Source organism: Eutrema salsugineum, unplaced genomic scaffold (genome assembly GCF_000478725.1).
Source record: "Eutrema salsugineum unplaced genomic scaffold, Eutsalg1_0 scaffold_6, whole genome shotgun sequence".
Classification (NCBI taxonomy): Eukaryota; Viridiplantae; Streptophyta; class Magnoliopsida; order Brassicales; family Brassicaceae; genus Eutrema; species Eutrema salsugineum.
Window position 1 is genome coordinate 11,562,436 of NW_006256547.1, and position 21,031 is coordinate 11,583,466.

Here is a 21,031-nt window from a genome sequence, read left to right on the forward strand (position 1 = left end):
TTTGATTGCACCGTTGGATCTTTCTGATGTAAAGTTCTATGGAAAGCTGTTTATCTCCTCTTGATTGTCTCCAAATATTGGTTATCTCCTCTTGATTGTCTCCTCTAGATCAGACGGTGAGAAAGACTTCATTTGAGGCTGAACTTCTGACGGTCTGACTCTGAGCTAAAAATGTGGATTTCTTCCATTTTGCCAGTTTTTCCCCTAAGTTTCATGAAAAGAGCCTTGAAACTACAAATATAGAGAAATCATAATTAAAGTTCCTAAAACTGTTTAAAACCTTTGAAAAAGCATTTGAAATCAATGGTGAAATTAGGGACAAATACGGTGTTATCAGTTGGGCGAGAAGACGTCTCGTTTTATCGAGAAGAATCCAGTTTAGCCAATAAAAAAAGCATTTTGGTCGAGACAATACATTTTCGCTGAGACAAGGAAGATTGGCCGAGAGCTGTGTGGCTTTCGCTGAGAGAAACTAACTTTGGTTATGCTTACTTGTGCCAAGAGAGCAACAGTTAATCAAGAAAAGAAAATTTAACCGAAGGAATCTAATTGTAGCCAAGGGAACACGCGGAGCATCGCAGGCTGAATGATTAGAGAGGAAAGGCCAATGAAATGGAGATTCTAGAATGTGCGAGTTCTAGAAGGGCGCAAACACGGGGAATGTGGACCGGACAATATTAAGTATTACAATTGTAAGTGGGATACTTCCCGCGGCAAGAGAAGAAACTTGAGGCCAAAGTCTTAAACAAGTGTGGGAACACTTCTCACCACAAAAATCCGCTAGCCAATCATTGAAGAGAAGACTACCTAGTACCACTCATTTTAGAATCCTATAAATACCCACCACCCTTAGCTTCTTTTCTCATTTTAGAAACTAGAGAAAGTTTAAAGAGAGAAAGAAGAGAGAGAACGGGCGTGTAGAGTATTTTGCAATAGCAATTTCCGGCTAAGAGCAATCGTGCGGTGGTGCTTCCAAATATTGGTAAGCCATAGTGTAGAATATTTTACGATTAATTCTTGTCCTGGACTCGATCCTTATTTAGATTCGTGTTTTAGATCCAAATGAAGTCTTGAAGTTACGAGCAAGCGATGGTCTAGCTAATGCTATCATCAAGTAAAGGGCGAATTCTGGTAGTATACGTGTATACTAACCGTTTTGTGTAAGGATGATCGGGACTGAACAAGGAGTGTTCATTCTCATGGATCAAAATGGTTGAATAGCAATAGAGATTAGCGCTTGATTTCGCGTGTTTGTGTGTTGTATGTCGAGACGAATTTTATGAATGTGATTGAGGTTGTACGCATATTAATTCATAGTGTTGTAGATGCTTATTTTAGATCTTATGCTTGAGCTTAGGATAGCTATGCATGTTGATATAAAAGCATAAAACGTGTTTTTACCCGAAGGGTGAGGTTGTGAGGGGTGAGGTTGTGATTGTTCTTTGCCAAGGGGGAAGACCCTCAAATGAAAATAAGTCAAGGGAATCAACCAAAACAAAGACAAAGGAAGTGAGAAAGAAGTTGAAGCGCCTACTGGAAATGATGAAGTTGAGAGATGACACGTATAGAACATCATTGGGAAAAAGATGGTTTGATACTTCACCAAGGGAGTAAGAAGGTGAACAGAAGGTGAATGTCAAGTCAAATTGGACCATGACAACTATGAGAAAGAGTCCATGTGAAAAACGGACTGGTGATATAAATGGCAAAAAGACAAGACTAAGGAGTAGTCTTTACCGAGGAAAAGGGGCCTCAGATGAAGAAAAGTTCAAGATGGAAATTGGCCAGATCAAGTTAGATATACTTGAGAGGTATGAAGGTAAGATATTAAATAAAGCCTAGGCTCTTGCAGAAAGCATATTAGAAGCAACGCAATGCAGTTCTTTAACGGATCAAAGGACAAAAGTAGTGACGGCCAACGACATAATGTTGGAAGGAAATTTACTACTAAGAAGAAATAGTAAATAGCACTTCAAAGGAGAATTGGAGTGTGGGGTGACATGATGAAGCAAAGGAAGATTTGGTCATGAGATCGGTGGGTATACCAGGATTGGGAAGCATGCAAGGGTGCAGAAATATATCTGGAGATGGATAAGGATGTATCAAAGTGAAAGGTGTGATGACAAGAAAGCAATGGATCAGGGAGATCGCCAAGCTTGTGAGATAAATGAGAAATTACTGAGACCCGAAACCGTGGCAATGGAACAATATTATAACCAAACTTTGTGAAGGGTCAAGGAGATGACCAAGTTCTGAGAAGACATGGTGATATCAAGACAGTGGTGAGGGGTCGGAGGACCGCTAAACCTTATGGAAAGACTCTAACATCAAGGAGGATCAGGCACGATCACACGTCAGGAATTCAAGGACAAATTCCTATAAGTGGGGGAGAATATAACAACCCAATTGTAAGAAGAGCATGGGCCATTGGGTCGGAAAATTCAAAATCCAAGTTTGGAAGAAGGAATTGTTTGAACAGCAAGAAAATACCAAATTAAGGATTTTGGTCAAAACAGAATGTAAAACGGTTAGGAAAGTTACGAGATATTTTCCGAGGAATGGTTCTAGTCAAGAAGAACTCGTTTTAGCCGAGAAAGAGCAGTTCATACCCTGAAAGGGTGCAGTTGGCTGAGAAGATGTTCCGTTTTATCGAGAGAGAATCTTGTTTAGCCGAGAAAATGCAGTTTTCCCGAGAGAATACATTTCACCAAGAAAGGTGATATACTCACATTTTACAATTTTAGACAATGTTATGTGAGAAGGAGCTAAGTGAAAGGTTTAGACCCCAAAGCCTGAGTTTGAGAATGAAAAGATGAATCCCTTGGTGAGGAAAAGATTGAGAGTAAAGTGAAAAGTGGGTTGAGAAGGCAATGAATGCCTTGAAGGAAGGGTATCTTAGTGTGTTCTTGATGGGTTAGAGTTAAGGTGAAAGACAAACTTGGGGCATTGGGTAGATGGGATTCTACTCTTGTATGCATCAATTGCCTTTTACTCTTAGCCTTCTGTTAAAGTTTATTCCTTCTTGAGTGATCCCTTGAGCTGCATTGAACCCACAAGCATTGAATGAGATCATCTTTGTCTCATAACCTAATCTCTTAGCCAAATGAAATCACATGATTTGCATGAGCATGATCCACATTGCACTTTAATGAATGTCAAAAGGTTGGAACTAAAGCTGCTTGTAAAAGCTGATGCTTGATTCACTTTATGATGATTATGGCAAAAGTTTTATGAGTAATCTTGTTTGCACTGAATCATAGAATTACCAACTGATATGTTCATAATTTGCATCATTTAGCTTGCATTTTTTGGTCCAAATCATGTCTTATCTCATGCATTTTAGGTCCTTAAGAACTGTTTTAGACCTTAGGGGTCGCATCAGGTCCCAATGAGTCTTGGCATCGTTTGGAGTCATGATCAGGTACTTTTGAGGCTGTTTGGAGCAGAAGAGATGTGATCAGAAGTGAAACGGTGGAAAAATGGGTCAGAAATGGTGAAAATAGCCTAAAGGAGTTTATCGGCAGAATCTTGTACCGGATGGATCGGTTTCTCGGCTAAAAGTCCTGCCCGGCAAGTTTTTCTCGGCCAAAAGCGGGAGAAGTTTTATCGGCTAAAATGCTATTGGGTAGATTCTTCTCGGCCAAACCGTGTATTGAGTGAAGGCTTATCGGGTGAAGTTTTATGCCGAGACAGGTGAGATTTATCGGCTAATAAGCTTACTGTGGGATGTGATTCTCGACTTTTTTCCTTACCGCGGTACATAACACTCGCCAAAGATTGACTGTCTGGGGAAGCTTCCAGTCCGATCCAGTTGTCGGGGTCTTCATCAAAATTGAAGAGGATTGAGTCAAGGTTCCAGAACAGTTGGAATTACCGAATTCGGACCAGTGAGCAGAGAGTTACGACCATCAGGAGACACACCTGTCTCGCTTCCATTTTAAGCCGATCCGAGATTGCGTGGAACGATGCATTTCCAGTCAGATTCAGTTGTCGGGGTCTTCATCATATTTTAAGCCGATCCGATGAGCTTCAGAGATTGCTTGTGAACATAGATCAAAGACTAGGGTTCATGTGTGTTCTTGGTGAGTTCTTTATTGGACTTTCACATACTGATATAAGACTCGGGTGGGGCTTATAATATTGCAAAATCAATGGCTTGGTGGGATCTACACGCTGGCTATCACGCTCTCTCATGTGGATCAGTGGATGGAGATGGTAAGACAAGACTTGCTTTCACAAGGCTTGAATCGAGATGGGATCTGTCAAGCTGGCTTTAACGCTCTCTCTTCAGGGATCAGTGAATGGTTGTGGAGTGGATCGAAGGCACCACAGAGATGATGTGAGGATCTCTGATACTGCAAACCTGCCCCTCGGTTAATCACACACGCAAAAACACAAGCAAAGTCTCTCAGGCCCAAGCTAAGAGGAAAACGGCGTTATTTTATTGATAAGGTAAAAAGGTGAGTACAACAGCTGCGCGTGGGACTTTATAAATAGTCCGTCAGCTTTGAACCTTCTAGGGTTCGACACTTAACAAGAAAAACGAAACTAAAGACTCAAAACAACAGGACTTGTAAAAGAAATAAAGCAAAAATGGCAAAGCATCTCATTTGGACACAAAAATGGAAAGTTTACTTAAAAATAAAAAGAAAAGAAACTAACTACGTGAAACCTTTTCTGGACTTGTTCCATGGACCTCTGATGCTCTTTAGCGTGTTAGACACCACTAGGATACTTCCATGTTGCCTGCACAGATTGTATAAATGGAATATACTTGATTAAGGCCGGTTGTGGACTTGCTTGCTGTGTAGTTGGTTAAGTCGCCTTCCGGTCCATGTAGCTCGTTAGTCTTGATGTTTTCTTCGTTTAGAGTCCTGCTAACGTCGTGTCCTGTGAGTTCTTCAAGTATCTTCTCGTGTCCTGCTTCATGTCCTTCTTCTTGTCCCATTTGCTCGCTATCGGCTTCATGTCTTGAAATGGTAGTTTCTAAAAGCTCTGAGGCAGTCTCTTTGAGACTGGTCTTCTTTGAGGCTCAAACGTGCGAAGCCCTCCATTATGTCTAGTTTGGGTGCTTTGGTGTTGTCTCGCGTGTTGAGCTCTTGTGAACCAGTTGTGAATGCATCTCCAAGCTCCATGGTGCTTAGTAAGGCTTTTACGGCCAAGTTGAAACCTTCCCTCAGCCTCCTTGCCTTGGAACGAGTCATTAGTGCTTCTTTGAGCTCGGGAACAAGCGTTTGGTCTGATTCTGGTTCGATGACCTCATCACATACCAAGGAGCTCACCCATCTGCCTAAGAAGATCGGTTCAGTACCCAATTTGTTCCAGGCTGACACGCATCACTTAGCTGCACTATAAATAGTTTAAGGGACTATAACCCTACTTATCCTTTATCTTATCTTTTATTCTCTTAGAGAACTTGCCTCTTTTTTGTAAAACTTGCTGCTTTAATCACATATCTCGTTTTGCATCATTAAAGTCTTCTTCTTTTCATTTTCTTTTCATCAGATGAAACTTCTCATCATGTTTAGCATCACTTCTTGCAAAAGATCAAGTGTTCTATCCATGATTAGTGAGTGGTTTCATTATAAGGTCTTATGTAGGTAGATTAGGGTGCTGAAATATTAGATTAGCGAGTTTAGGGGCTAGATCGTGAATCATCCATTCTCTAACAAACCGATGTCTAAGCTAGATCCTTGCACATCACTTGTGGTCTGGATCTAAGGTACTTTCATGCACCAAAGTGTTAGTTGAAATACCTGAACCAAGTTTGTTAGAGGTTTAAGAGTCTTACATCATGATAATGATAGTTTGTTCTCTTGAATGACTTATTAAACTGATTATTAATGCTTGCTGATTCATGCTTCTCAAATGGGAATTCAGTATGAAAGAGGATTAACATAGAAGTTTAATGGCTTCATGAGAGGATTATCTTGCTTAATGAGTTTATGTTAAATGGATTTGCTTGATTATTTGTTCATTAGCTTGCTAGTTTAGTGTTGAAGCACCCTGATCCAATATCATGTCTAAGGCCTTTGCATCATCATATCATCTCATAACCGCTTATCTTACTTGCATCCATATCTTGTTGAAATTCTGCTTTTAGTTCATGTGCTTATCTTGCCATTAGTTTAAAACCAAAATATCACTTGACTTGCTTGACATAAGATACATTGCTCATATTCTAGTGTCTAGAACCCATAAGCATGGTTTGCTAACTTTGTACTACAACTACAAGGGATTGGTAACCCTTCTTAAGGCCTAAAAACCTTAATTATCAATTGGCGCCGTTGCCCACTTGTGGGGATTTAGCATTAGTTTTTGCTTGTTCTTGAGATCAAGTTTTTCTTTTTTTGTCTTAAGTTCTCAAGCTTTGTCTTTGAGTGATCAGGTGCATGAGAACACGCTCCAGAAGTTCAGAGCCTCCTCTACCTTACAACAATAACATTAACCTGCTTGAAAGAAAAGCTAGAGAGAGGGCTGCACATTTGGAACGGTTGGGTATGGATGAACAAGCAAGGGTTGAGCAACAGGCTCAAGAAGCCGAGCATCAGGCTCACTTAAACCAGGCACAGGCTGAGAGGAACGAGCAACAAGCCTTTCTAAATCAGAACATGGCTCAGCGGAATGAAAGACAAGCTCAGCAGAATCAACAACAAGCTAACCGCAATGAGCAACAGGCTCAAATCATTCCTCAGCCTCAGCCACAAGCACCAAGGCGACAAGAGGCTCCTCAAGTCTTTGTTGGTGAGAATGATAGAGTAAATGCACACCAGTACCGAGCAGGGATTCAAGCACCACCGGTTCAAAACAACAACTTCGAAGTGAAAGCTTATTTTCTCAATATGGTGCAGACCTCTTAGTTCCACGGCTTGTCAATGGAGGACCCCTTGGAGCACTTAGATCAGTTTAACAGAGTAAGCGACCTCACCAAGATAAATGGTGTATCTGAGGATAGCTTCAAACTCAGATTATTCCCCTTCAGCTTAGGCGACAAGGCGCATCAATGGGAAAAAACCTGCCTAGAGGAACAATACAAACTTGGGAGCAGTGCAAGCTCGCCTTTCTCTCCAAGTTATTCTCAACATCAAGGACCGCAAAGCTCAGAAACCATATTTCAAATTTCACTCAGCACACAAATGAAAGCTTTGGAGAAGCTTGGGAACGGTTTTGAAACTATACTAATCAGTGTCCTCATCACGGTTTCTCAGAGGCATCTCTATTGAGTACTTTGTACAGAGGAGCGCTCCCCAAGATAAGAAACCAACTGGATACAGCATCGAATGGAAATATTTTGGGGAAGGAGATCAATGCCACAATGGAGCTAGTGGAGAATCTTGCTATGTCTAATAACACATATGGAGAAGATTTTGACAGGGCATATAGAACTGAAAGATCTAGCAAAGAACTGAGGATGGAAAATGATATAAGAGAGCTTCAGAATAAGCTTGACAAGGTGCTAGTGCCAACACAAAAGCCTATACACTTTGTAGGCGAGTTTGATGAACAAGGTCCAAGCTTTGAGAATGTAAATGAAGATGGCCTCACACAGGAAGAGATCAACTATATTGGGAACCAAAACCGATATCAGAGGTTCAAAAACTTCAACTAAAAGCAGAACCTCTCATATAGAAACCCCAATGTGGCTAATCCACAAGATCAAGTGTATCCTTCTCAGCATAGCCAGCAAAGCTTTGCGCCTAAGGCTCAGTTTCAAAGTTGTTTTCAGCCTAAACAAGAGTTTGTTCAGCAGCAGAAGAGCTATGGACATCAACAGCAACCGATTCAGAGTGGTAACTTCATCTCTCAGACTCAGCAGCAAAACTACCCGCCAGGTTTCAGTCAGCAGCCGATCCTTCAGCAGCCGCATGTTCAGGGTCAACAGATGGGTCCAGAGTTATGTGGGGGTGTTGAAACATATTCTACAGGGTAAGCAGCGAGTTGAGAGTGCTTTTTCTTACTTGGGTTCAAAATATACTGCCATGCAACAGGAGATCAAAGAGCTAACGCAGAATCAAGCCTCCACTTCAAGAAACCAAGGCACTTTACCTGGTAAACCCGAGCTTAATCCCAAAGAGTATTGCAATGCTATAACTCTTAGAAGTGGGAAAGAGCTACCAGAAAGAGAGTCTAGCCAAGTGCTCATTGAGGAAAATGAGAAAGTTGGTGGGGAGGCGGCCCAAGAGAGTGAGAAAGATGATCAAGTTGCTAAGGGTAATGAGAACAAAGAGGTGGAGCAAGAAAAGGTGCCTGAAAAACCTTATGTTCCACAACCACCTTATCATCCTAAGCTTCCTTTTCCAGTAATATTCAAGAAACAGATCCTAGATAAGGCAAGAGCAGTATTTGAAAAGCACTTGGAGAACACTCAGATGACTATGCCCATCATAGAAGCATTTCTTATGATCCCAAAGCTTGGGAAGTTCTTAAAAGATACGATTCTGAACAAGACCAAGGAGTTACAAGGAATGGTCATTCTTAGTCATAAGTGCAGAGCTATTATTCAGAGGAGAACAGTCCCAAGAAAGCTATCAGATCGAGGGAGCTTTACCTTACCTTGCGCACTAGGTCCTTTGAAGTTTGCTAGTTGTTTGTGTGATTTGGGAGCTTCAGTAAGCTTGTTGCTGATATGTCTATATTTTGCATCATTTAAACTGCACTTTAGAGTCCAAATCGTGTGGTTTTTCTCATTCATTTTGGGTCTTTAGGCTTCAAAGTAAGCTTTAGGATTTGCATCAGGTCCCAAAGAGTTTTCCATGCTTTGAAGTCTTTATCAGGTGCTTTGGAGAATGTTTGGAGCTCAAGAGGAGGATAAGAAGTGGAAACGGTGAAGAAGAGGGTCAAAAATTGTGAAAACCGCTTGGAGGAATTTCTCGGCGAAAACTCGTACCGACTGGATCAGAACATCGGCCAAAATCGCTATCGGGTGTCCTTTACCGACTAAAAGTCATTATCGGTGAAATTTTATGCCGAGGCGAGAAGTTTTTATCGGCTAAAAAGCTTACTGCGGTACATGTTTCTCGGACATATTCCTTACCGCGGGAAGCATTTATCGGCTAAAGTCCATTTTCACCTGCGCGCCTCAAAGATCTCAAATCCGGGGAATCTTCCAGTCCGAATCAGTTGACGGAGTCTTCATCAAAGTAAGAGATAATCAAGCCAAGATCCCAGAACATTCGGAATCACGTAATTCTGACCAGTGAGTAGAGAGATATCGCCACCGGAAGACACGCCCGTCTCGCATGCACTCAAGAGCTGATCCGATGAATTTCGAAGATTACGACGATGCCCTTCCAGCTAGAATCAACTTACAGGGCCTTTATCAATATTTGAGGCCTCTGAATTCTCTTTCCGGAACACTTGAGATCGCTCAATTTGGAGCGGATTTTTGGAAGATATCGTCTCCGGAATAGACATCGGTCTAAAAGCTGATTTTTCCGTTCATTCCAATGCAGTGAAAAGATGAGCAATCCGGGGAGCCTTCCACTTCCCAAGCTCTGATGGTTCCTTCACCAAAGTTTGAGATGAATGAGTTATCTTGATTATGAAACTTGTTTCAAAGCATTTGGAGTCGTGTGCTGAAAGTTATTGCTTCCGGAAGACGAGTTGGTGGATACGAACCCAAAAGAGTTGCGATATGCGCTAAGTGTTTCTACGGACCTCGGCATCATTACCTCGACATTGCTTAGGCCAAGGCTCATCCCTTGGAAGCTCTTTGGACTAGACCTCATACTAACTCCTCGGTATATCAAGATCGAGGCATGCATGCAAGAGAAGTGAAGCTGAAAATTACTAAGTGTTGAACATGAACCTCGACTTAAAGACCTCGGCATTGCAAGCCGGACTCCATCTTCCTGAACCCCTCGACTACCAAGCCCCTCGGCATTGTATGCCGAGGTCTCTTGTCACGAACCCAGATTCAAGAACAAGTTGACTCGGAGGCTGCACGTGAAGATGGATTGAAGACTAGGGTTTATGCATGTTCTTGACGTGTTCTTCATAGGATCTTCACCTTGATCTTTGCTCACGTGCACCCCTTGGCATCAAGGCCTCGGCTTCACTCTCTCACACACCGTGGTGCTCACCCGACGACCCAAGAAGAGCGTTCAGTACCCGGTTTGTTCCGGGCTGACCCGCGACACTTACCCTTCACTATAAATAGATTTTAGGACCAGAAACCTAATCATCTTTTATCTTTTCTTATTTCCTGCCTGTTTTAGCTTTAAGAACTTGCCTCTTTTGTGAAACTTGATTAATCTAATCCGATATCTCGTTTTCACGTAAGAAATCTTGTTCTTGTTTATTTCTTTTATTCACCAGCATAAAACTTCTAATCATGACCAGCTACACGTCTTGCAAAGGACTTAGTGAGCTTGTTATGATCAGTGAGTAGTCCATTTAAGAGGTGTTAGATAGGTAGATTAGGGTGTTTCCAAGTTAGATTACTGAGTTTAGGGGTCTAGCTTGCATGTTTCATTCCTTAGCCGATCTTGCACTCTAAGCTGGATCCAAGCACATCACTTGCGGTTCAGATCTGAGACTTTCTTTGCATCAAAAGTGTTTGAGGAAATGTCTGAACCAATCGGCTAAGGGTTTAAGAGTCTTTCATCGCGAGAGTGATAGTTTGTTCTCTTAAACGAATTATTGAACTGGATTTTAAAGCTGACTAATTCATGCTTCTCAAAAGGGATTTTGATATGAAAAAGGATCACTTAAGATGTTTAATACCTTCATGAGAGGATTATCATATTTTGAGTTCATGTTAAATGACGATGTTTGTTAATATGGATTCATTAACTCGCTATTTTAGCTTGGAGACACCCGAAGTTCTTTATCCTGTCTAAAGCTTGTGCCTTTATCATCTATTATCATCATCCGAATATTTGCTCATTTACTAGTTCTCATTTGCATCTTCATCTAGTTTAAATACCATTACTTGCTTCATTTTCATGCTTATTTGCTTGTTAAGTAGATTATATACCAAAAACTCTTGCTTGATCATCTTGACTTAAGATTACAAGTTACATAGACTAGTGCCTCATACGGAAGTTTGGTTTGATAACCCCTTGTACTAAAAGACAGGGGATTGATAACCTCTACAAAGAGTCTGAAAACTCTTAGTTATCAATTGGCGCCGTTGCCGACTTGTGGGAGCATTAGTCTCTTATTTGTTCTTGAGATCAAGACTTTACTTTCTTTTGTTTTACTAACTCTTTTACAAGTTCTGGCATTGCTTTCAGGTGCATGAAAACCAGGACTCGCAGCACAGAACCGCCTCTCCCTTACGATAACAACATCAACCAAATCGAAAGGCGAGCACGCGAGAGAGAAAAGCACTTTGAACGGCTTGGAATGGCAGAACAGCATAGGATCGAGCATCAGGCTCAAGATGCCGAGCACCAGGCTCAGGCTAATCAAGCACAGGCCGAGAGGAATGAGCAACAGGCCTACATTAACCAACAACAGGCTCAAAGAAATGAACGGCTTGCTCAACAGAATCAACATCAAGCTAACAGAAATGAGCAGCAAGCCCATCATGTTCCTCCGCCTCCACCACCTGCTCAGAGACAACCTCCTCCAATCTTTGTTGGAGAAAATGACCGAGCAAACGCGCACCAATATAGAGCCGGGGTTTAGGCACCACATGTGCAAAACAACAACTTCGAAGGTAAAGCCTCCCTGCTCAATATGGTGCAGAACACCAAGTTTCACGGTCTACCCGGAAAGGATCCTCTAGAGCATCTAGATCAATTTGATCGAGTTTGCGACCTGACAAAGATAAACGGGGTATCAGAAGATAGTTTCAAGCTACGCCTGTTCCCATTTAGCCTCATTGATAAAGCTCACCAGTGGGAAAATAACCTCCCGAGGGGTTCTATACAAACGTGGGAGCAATGCTAGCTGGCGTTCTTATCCAAGTTCTTCTCCACTTCACGCACGGCCAAGCTGAGAAATCAGATCTCCAGCTTCAATCAACACACAAACGAGAGCTTTAGTGAAGCTTGGGAACGGTTTAGAAGCTATACCAACCAATGCCCACACCACGGCTTCTCGGAGGCCTCCCTCCTGAGTACTTTATACCGAGGTGCCCTCCCCAAGATCCGGAATCAACTTGATACAGCCTCCAACGGCAATTTTCTTGGGAAAGAGATCAACGCGGCAATGGAACTAGTGGAGAACCTTGCAATGTCCAATGACACGTATGGAGAAGACATTGATAGGGCAAACCGTTCAGAGGGATCTAGTAAATAACAGCGAGTGGAGAAATATATAAGAGAGCTACAGAGCAAGCTTGACAAGGTTCTCATGGCTACACAAAAGCCAATACATTTTGTTGGCGAGTTCGATGAGCAAGGGCCGAGCTTTGATAATGTCAATGAAGATGGTCTAACTCAAGAAGAGATAAACTACATTGGGAACCAACAAAGGTATCAGCGGTTTAACAACTTTGGGAACAATCCAAACCTCTCATACCTAAACCCAAATGTGGCTAATCCCCAAGACCAAGTCTACCCTGCTCAACAAAACCAACAAAGTTATGCTCCTAAAGCTCCATTTCAGAATAGCTTTCAGCCCAAGCAACAGTTCGGTGGACAACAACAGAGCTACAGTCAGCAGAATCAACCGGCTCAGAGCAACAACTTCAGCAGCCAACCGCAGCAGCATAAGTTCCCACCAGGGTTCAATTCGCAGCCGATGGGTAATCAGCAACCAAACCAGGGAACGGCTCAGAACCAGATGGGGCCTGACGTCTGTGGGCTTCTACAGCAGCTGTTACAAGGTCAGCAGCGAGTTGAGAACCAGCACGCAACCATGCAACAGGATATCCGGGAGCTTAAGCAAAATCAAGCTTCAACATCATCAAGAGGTCCGGCTTTACCAGGTAAGCCAGAACCTAACCCCAAGGAGTACATGAACGCCATCACATTGAGGAGTGGAAAAGAATTACAAGCTCCAGCACCTAAGACAAAGCTCATTGAGGACAATGAGCAAATTGGTGGGGAGGCAGCCTCAAATGACGCGCAAGAAGAAGAGGTCTTGGAGAAAGAACCGATCAAAGACAAAGGTAAAAAGGTGGAGAAGACACCTGAGCTTGAAAAGCCCTATGTTCCACCACCACCTTATCAGCCCAAGATACCATTCCCAGGGCGTTTCAAGAAACAAATCCTAGATAGAGCCAAGGTGGTCTTCGAGAAACACTTAGAGAATACGCAAATGACCTTGCCTATCATAAACGCTTTCTTAGCTATACCACAGCTTGGAAAGTTTCTAAAGGATGCCATTCTCAACAAGACAAAGGAGCTCCAGGGTATGGTGATATTGAGTCACGAATGCAGAGCCATCATTCAAAGGAGGTCATACCAAGAAAGCTATCCGATCCGGGCAGCCTTACTTTACCGTGTGCAATAGGTCACTTGAAGTTCTCAAGTTCCTTGTGTGATCTAGGAGCTTCTATGAGCTTAATGCCTTACACAGTTGATATGTTCATAATTTGCATCATTTAGGTTGCATAAATCATTCCAAATCATGTTTTATTTCATGCATTTTAGGTCCTTAGGGTTTTTTTTAGAACTTAGGAGATGCATTAGGTCCCAATGAGTCTATTGCATGTTTTGAGTGTCTATCAGGTGAATATGGAGCTGAAAAGATGAATCCAGGAGGTGGAATGGTGAGCAAAGCTTGAAAAAGTGGAAAAATTGGGTCCTGGGAGGTTATCGGCCATTCTCGCTGGCCAGGAAGGTTTTACCGGCCATTTCCATGTACCGCGGGAAGCTTTACCGGCCATTTTCATGTACCGCGAATGAAGTGTATCGGCCAAAATCTCCGGGTGTGAACGTGTCTCAGAAATCTCCTGTCCGGGGAGCCTTCCGGTCCGATTCAGACGGCGGGTGCTTCATAGAAGTTGGAGAGAATTGCATCACGGTCTCTTAGCAAGTAGAATCGTGGAATTCGGACGCGTGAGCAGAGAGATAAGCTTGTCGGAAGGAACCCCAGTCTCGCAGGTATTCCGGACCGAGCAGATCAGTCCTAAAGGATGCGAAGGACGGTGCACTTCCAGGCCGATTTAGTTTCCGGGTCCTTCATGAGAACCAGAGACATTTGAGTCTTCTTTCCAGAACGTCCAAGAGCATTCAATTCGGATCTATGAGCAGAAAGATACGGTCTCCGGAATGGACACATGTCTAGCCGCCTCTCTCTGGTCGTGTACATGCACTGCAAAGATGTGCCCTCCAGGAAGCCTTACACTTCCCAAGCACCGAAGCTTCCTTCACCGAAGTTGGAGATAAATGAGTCCTCTGTCTTCTGCAACTGAAATCATTCAATTCGGACAAGTCTCATAGGAGTTACACTCTCCGAAATGCGAAGTGGTCTAAGCTGCTCTGGATGCTGCGAGATGGTCTTGCGACTTGGTTAACCCGCAGGCCTGAAAATGAACGCCTGAATGCTGATGCTGCGAGTTGATATGTGCGGGTAAACTATCACTGGAAGAGGTCTGAAGCTCAAGAGCAAGAGAAATGCTAAGTCCACAATCGTGAGACTTAGGCATGCGAGTTAGCCGCGCCTGGAACTATGCCGCACGATCACTCGCAAATCACTCCGACTTGAGCCTGCGACCTAGGTGCAATAGAGACCAACCCGCACAGTTTGTACATTCCCCAGAAACCGCCTTAGCCCTGCGAGTTGGAGGGGAAGGAGACCAAGCCGCAGCAACACTCGCAAAACACTCCTACTTAGGCGTGCGGCTAAGACAAGGCGATTCATGCTTCACAAGACAAGTCTTCATCTACTGCGACTTAGGTGTGCGACCTGGGACATACTGGACCGACCCGCAGTAATTCCCACTTTATCCATTAAAACCGGGTCAGGACCCGGTTTGTTCCGGGCTGACCCGGTTCGTTTTTAAGGAAGTATAAATACTTTTTAGGGTTTTTTGGGAGAGAACTAAGTTTTATTCCCTTTGTCTCTTGCCTCTTTTGTGAAAAGACTCCATTAAGAAGAGAAATATCTATATTTGAGTGTTTAATAAAGAGAATTTAAAAGAGATCTGGGAGTTTAAAGCTGTTTTCTTTTGAATCTATCATCTCCATCTCCATTTCTCATCATTAATCATGCTAATCTTCTCAACTTGCAAAGGTTTAAGAAAGATTAGTATGATTAGTGAGTAGTCACCTTAATGAGGTTCTAGATGTGTAGGTTAGGGTGCTAAAGTGTTAGATTAGGAGTGCGTAGGGCTAGATTCATTGATTCATTTCTCTAAACAACTGTTCTCTATGCTAGATCCTTGATAATCACTTGAGATCTAGATTCTGGGAATTTCATGCACCAAAAGTGTTTGATGAAATTCCTGAAAGAGTTGTGTTAGAGGTTTAAGTAATTTTTTCATCATGGGAATGATTTGTTAAATGCTTGAATGATCATTGAGAACTGTTTATTAATGCATATTGATTCATATTTCACAAATGGGAATTTGGTTTGAAAATGGATTAGTATAGGGGTTAATACGTTCATGAGAGGATTAACCTAGATTAGAGTTCTTAATCACTTGAATCATGTCTCATCATTGTCATCAGCATTTCTAGTTTAACACCAAAGCACCCTAACCAACTATCATGTCTAGAATCTCATGCCTCCATCATATCATATTCACATCCTTTGTCATTGCTTAGTTCTTGATTAGTCATTGTCATTAGTCTTTAAACCTGTTTAAGTTTGTTAGTTGTCATTAGTTAACCAAAACCCAATCTTGTTTGCTTGAATTAAGAACTTGATCATATAGCTTAGTGTCTATCACCACATTCTTGGATTGATTAACCTCTTTGTGCTACTTTGACAAGGGGATTGATAGCCCTGAGACCCTAAAAAGTCTTATCTATCAATTGGCGCCGTTGCCAAATTGTGGTTTGATTAGCATTAAGCTCTGATCTGTTCTTGAGATCAAGTGCTTACTTTCTTGTTTTACTGATTCCTTTCAAGTTCTGTTTGTGATTTCAGGTGTATGAACACCAGGTCTAGATCAAGAAGCTGTGGTCCTCCTTTTCCTCTAAACGACAACATCAACCTTTTGGTACCAAGGAGGAGAAGAGACAGACGTGGTAGACAAATTGATCAGACTGAGATGGCAGAACAAGGAGATCACGTAGTAGATATAGAACAACCAGTTCAGGAGCAACAGGCTCAAGGTCATGGAGCTGGTATTGGAGTTGGTCAAGGGCTTCACCTGGGTAATGTTCAGCAGGAACAGGTGCACCATCAACAAGCTTATGTCCAACAGGGACAAGCTCAAGCTCATCAACAGAGGCATCAGGCCAATGTTCAGCAAAGACACCAGGTGCACCACCAACCCCACCCTTTCCAACCACAGCAAAGAAGATATGAGCAACCCCAAGTCTATGTTGGAGAGAATGACAGGGCCAATGCTCATCAGTATGGAGCTGGTATTCAGGCACCACCTGTGCAAAACAACAACTTTGAAGTGAAAGCATCATTGCTGAATATGGTCCAGAACTCAAAGTTCCATGGGTTAGCAATGGAAGATCCCTTGGAACACTTGGATCAGTTTGATAAGGTGTGTGATCTGACCAAGATAAATGGAGTTTCAGAAGACAGCTTTAAGCTAAGACTATTCCCATTCAGTCTTGGTGATAAAGCTCATCAATGGGAGAAGAATCTTCCAAGAGGCTCCATTCAAACCTGGGAGCAATGCAAGCAAGCCTTCTTATCTAAGTTCTTCTCCACCTCAAGAACTGCAAAACTGAGGAACCAAATCTCTAGCTTCACTCAGCAAAGCAATGAAAGTTTTGGTGAAGCATATGAGAGATTCAGGAGCTACACAAACCAATGCCCACACCATGGGTTTAGTGAGGCTTCTCTTCTCAGCACACTGTATAGGGGAGCTCTTCCCAAGATTAGAAACCAGTTGGATACTGCTTCCAATGGGAACTTTCTGGGTAAAGAGATTCATGCTGCTTTAGAGCTAGTGGAGAACTTAGCATTGAGCAATGATACTTATGGTGAAGACTATGACAGATCAAATAGGTCTGAAGGTTCAAGCTCAGAACAAAGGCTCACCAGAGAAGTTAAGGAGTTGAGGAGTGAATTGGACAAGCTGAAATTCACCACTCAGAAGCCAATGCATTTTGTTGGAGAGTATGAGGAACCTTCTCAAATTTTTGAGAACATAAGTGAAGAAGGTCTTACCCAAGAGGAGCTCAACTACATTGGGAATCAGAGGTTCCAAAGATATCAGTATGGTAATGCCAATCCAAACCTCTCTTACAGGAACACCAATGTAGCTAACCCACAAGACCAGGTCTATCCCAATTCTCAAGCTCCAAAGAACTTTGTTCCCAAGAACAACTTTCAAGGATCATTCCAACCCAAGAATCAATTTGGTCAGAATCAGAGTTTTGGTCAGCAACAGCAACCATTTCAGGGCACTGGTTACACTTCACAGCAGCCAAAGGCACCACCAGGGTTTGGTCCACCACAGTTCCAACAGCAGGCGCCGGTTCAACAACAGTTTCAGCCGCCAATGGTTCAACAGCAGCCACAGATGGGTACAGATATGGTTGGTATTCTGCAACAACTACTTCAGGGTCAACAGACTATGCAGCAGGAAATCAAGGAACTGAAGCAAAACCAGGCATCAAGCTCAAGGAACCAAGGTCACCTACCTGGAAAACCAGAACCCAACCCCAAGGAATATGCCAAGGCCATTACACTGAGGAGTGGCAAGGAGTTACCTGGTATTGAGAACAACAAAGTGATCATTGAGGACAATGATCAACCTGAGGGGGAGGCAGCCTTAAAGGACGATCAAGTTGCTGAGAAACCAAGGACAGAAAAGGGTAAAGAGGTAGCAAAGGAACCAGAACCAGAGAAGAATTATGTGCCACCACCTCCATACCAACCCAAGCTCCCATTTCCAGGGAGATTTAAGAAGCAACTAGTGAACAAGGCAAGAGCTGTATTTGAGAAGGCACTCAAAGAGACACCACTCACAATGCCTCTCATTGATGCATTCTTAATGATGCCAATGATGGGGAAGTTCTTGAAGGATGCAATTCTGAACAAGACAAAAGAGCTTCAAGGCATGGTAGTACTAAGTCATGAATGCAGTGCTATCATTCAGAGGAAGTCCATTCCAAGGAAGTTAACTGATCCAGGGAGCTTCACACTCCCTTGTGCCATTGGACCTCTTCTATTCTCTGGATGTCTTTGTGATTTAGGAGCATCAGTCAGCTTGATGCCATTCTCCATAGCACAGAAGCTGGGCTTTAGAGTTTTCAAACCTTCAAAGATTTCTCTTATCCTTGCAGATAGATCAGTTAGATTGCCTGTTGGTATGTTGGAAGATCTACCTGTCAAGATAGGTGGTTTTGAGGTTCCAACAGATTTTGTTGTGCTGGAAATGGATGAGGAACCAGTAGATCCTCTCATCTTGGGCAGGCCATTCTTAGCCACTGCAGGAGCTAATATTGATGTGAGAGGTGGGATAATAGAGCTTCAACTTGGGTCTGAAAGGCTCAAGTTTGATGTGAATGAGATGATGAAGAAACCCACCATTGAAGGTCAATGTTTCTGTGTGGAGACAATGGACCAGTTGGCTGATGAGTTGCTTGAGGAACTGAACACTGAGGATCCTCTTCAAGCTGCTCTAACTCAAGAACAAGGAGATAATGAGCTCTTGGCTGAGGCAAGTGAAGGGTATAAGCTGTATCTGGACAATGCAAGAGAGCTGGGTCCTGAAACAAGGTTCTTGGAGCTGGAACAAAGTGGTTCTGAAGTCTTTGCTATCAAGGAACCAGTCACCAGCCAAAGCAGCCTGGACCAGGACTGGAATGAGGCGGATGCACCCTCTGTTGAGCTCAAGCCTCTACCAACAGGGCTCAGGTATGCGTTCTTAGGCCTGAACTCTACTCTTCCCGTGATCATAAATGATAACTTGCTAGAGCATGAGGAACATGCATTACTTAGTGAAATAAGGAAATTTAGGAGAGCCATAGGGTATTCCTTGGCAGACATTAGAGGAATCTCTCCTGAAATATGCACCCACAGGATCCACCTGGAGGACCAAGCCATGTCCTCTATTGAGCACCAACGTAGACTTAACCCCAACCTTCGGGAAGTGGTTAAGAAGGAGATACTAAAGCTTCTTGAGGCAGGGATAATTTACCCAATCTCTGACTCAAGATGGGTGTCTCCTGTTCACGTTGTGCCCAAGAAAGGTGGGATCACAGTGGTGAAAAACGATAAGGATGAACTCATAGCTCAAAGAACCATAACTGGACATCGCATGTGCATTGACTATAGGAAATTGAATTCTGCTTCTAGAAAAGATCATTTCCCTTTACCATTCATTGATCAAATGCTTGAAAGGTTAGCTAATCATCCTTATTTTTGTTTTCTCGATGGGTACTCTGGATTTTTTCAAATTCCCATAGATCCAAGAGATCAAGAGAAAAAAACATTCACATGTCCTTATGGCACTTATGCTTATAGGAGAATGCCCTTTGGTTTATGTAATGCACCAGCCACTTTTCAAAGATGTATGATGCACATTTTCTCTGACATTATTGAAGAGAAAGTTGAGGTGTTCATGGATGACTTTAGTGTCTATGGCTCCTCCTTCTCGGATTGTCTCTCTAATTTGACACAGGTGTTGGAGAGATGTGAGCAGCACAACTTGGTGCTGAACTGGGAGAAGTGTCATTTCATGGTGCAAGAAGGAATAGTCCTTGGGCACAAGGTCTCTGAAAAGGGTATTGAGGTTGATAAGGCAAAGGTGGAGGTGATGGTGAATTTGCAAACCCCCACTTCAGTTAAAGGGATAAGGAGCTTCCTGGGTCATGCAGGGTTTTATAGAAGATTCATAAAGGACTTCTCAAGGATTGCCAGGCCCTTAACAAGACTGTTGTGTAAGGAAGTGGATTTCATCTTTGATGCTGAATGTGAGGAAGCCTTCAAGTTGATCAAGGAGGCATTGGTTAGTGCACCAATAGTTCAGGCACCAGACTGGTCTCTACCTTTTGAGGTCATGACAGATGCTTCTGACTTTGCTGTTGGAGCAGTACTTGGACAAAAGAAAGACAAGAAGCTGCATGTGGTCTACTATGCCAGTAGAACACTTGACTCTGCCCAAGAGAAGTATGCTACAACTGAAAAGGAAATGCTGGCAATAGTTTTTGCCTTTGATAAGTTCAGAAGCTATCTGGTGGGATCAAAGGTCATTGTGTATACTGATCATGCAGCCCTCAGGTACTTGATGACCAAGAAAGATGCCAAGCCAAGGCTGTTGAGATGGGTTTTATTGCTCCAGGAGTTTGATATGGAGGTGCTTGATAAGAAGGGCATTGAGAATGGGGCTGCAGACCATCTCTCAAGGCTGAGGATTGAAGAAAAAGTTCCCATAGATGATGCTTTGCCTGAAGAGTCTCTGATGGTGCTCCATTCATACTTGGATTTTGAGGAAGTAGATAGCATTCAAGAAAGGAGGATGCCTTGGTTTGCAGACATAGTGAACTATCTTGCATGTGGGGTGGAGCCTCCTGAATTAGATGCCTACAAGAGGAAAAAATTCTTCAGAGATGTCCAGAGATACTATTGGGATGAGCCCTACCTCTATGTTCTGAACAAAGATCAGCTATACAGAAGGTGTCTTACTGAAGAGGAGATGCAACCTGTGTTGCAGGAATGTCATGGTTCTGCTTTTGGAGGTCACATGGGGGCATTCAAAACTGTGGCAAAGTTCTTCAAAGTGGGTTTTGGTGGCCTACAATGTTCAAAGATGCCCAGTTGGTGGTTTCAGCATGTGATGCCTGTCAGAGGCATGGGAACATATCTAAGAGAAGTGAGATGCCTCAAAACCCCATTCTAGAAGTGGAGATCTTTGATTGTTGGGGGATTGACTTTATGGGACCTTTCATTTCATCCTTTGGAAATCAATACATACTTGTTGCTGTGGACTATGTGTCCAAATGGGTTGAGGCCATTGCTTCCCCTACCAATGATTCCAAGGTTGTAGTGAAGCTGT

At 42.9% G+C, this 21,031-nt stretch overlaps 3 non-coding genes across 3 annotated transcripts; all 3 read right to left on the minus strand.

Moving 5' to 3' along the window:
• Positions 1 to 7,096: 7,096 nt before the first annotated feature.
• LOC112083598 lies at positions 7,097 to 7,203 on the minus strand. The gene has a single exon (XR_002897734.1). It is a non-coding gene; the product is annotated as a small nucleolar RNA R71 (small nucleolar RNA).
• A 4,737-nt stretch (positions 7,204 to 11,940) lies between these two features.
• LOC112083576 lies at positions 11,941 to 12,047 on the minus strand. Its single transcript, XR_002897712.1, has one exon. It is a non-coding gene; the product is annotated as a small nucleolar RNA R71 (small nucleolar RNA).
• Positions 12,048 to 16,747: 4,700 nt separating this feature from the next.
• On the minus strand, positions 16,748 to 16,854 carry LOC112083808. The gene has a single exon (XR_002897936.1). It is a non-coding gene; the product is annotated as a small nucleolar RNA R71 (small nucleolar RNA).
• Positions 16,855 to 21,031: the final 4,177 nt, after the last annotated feature.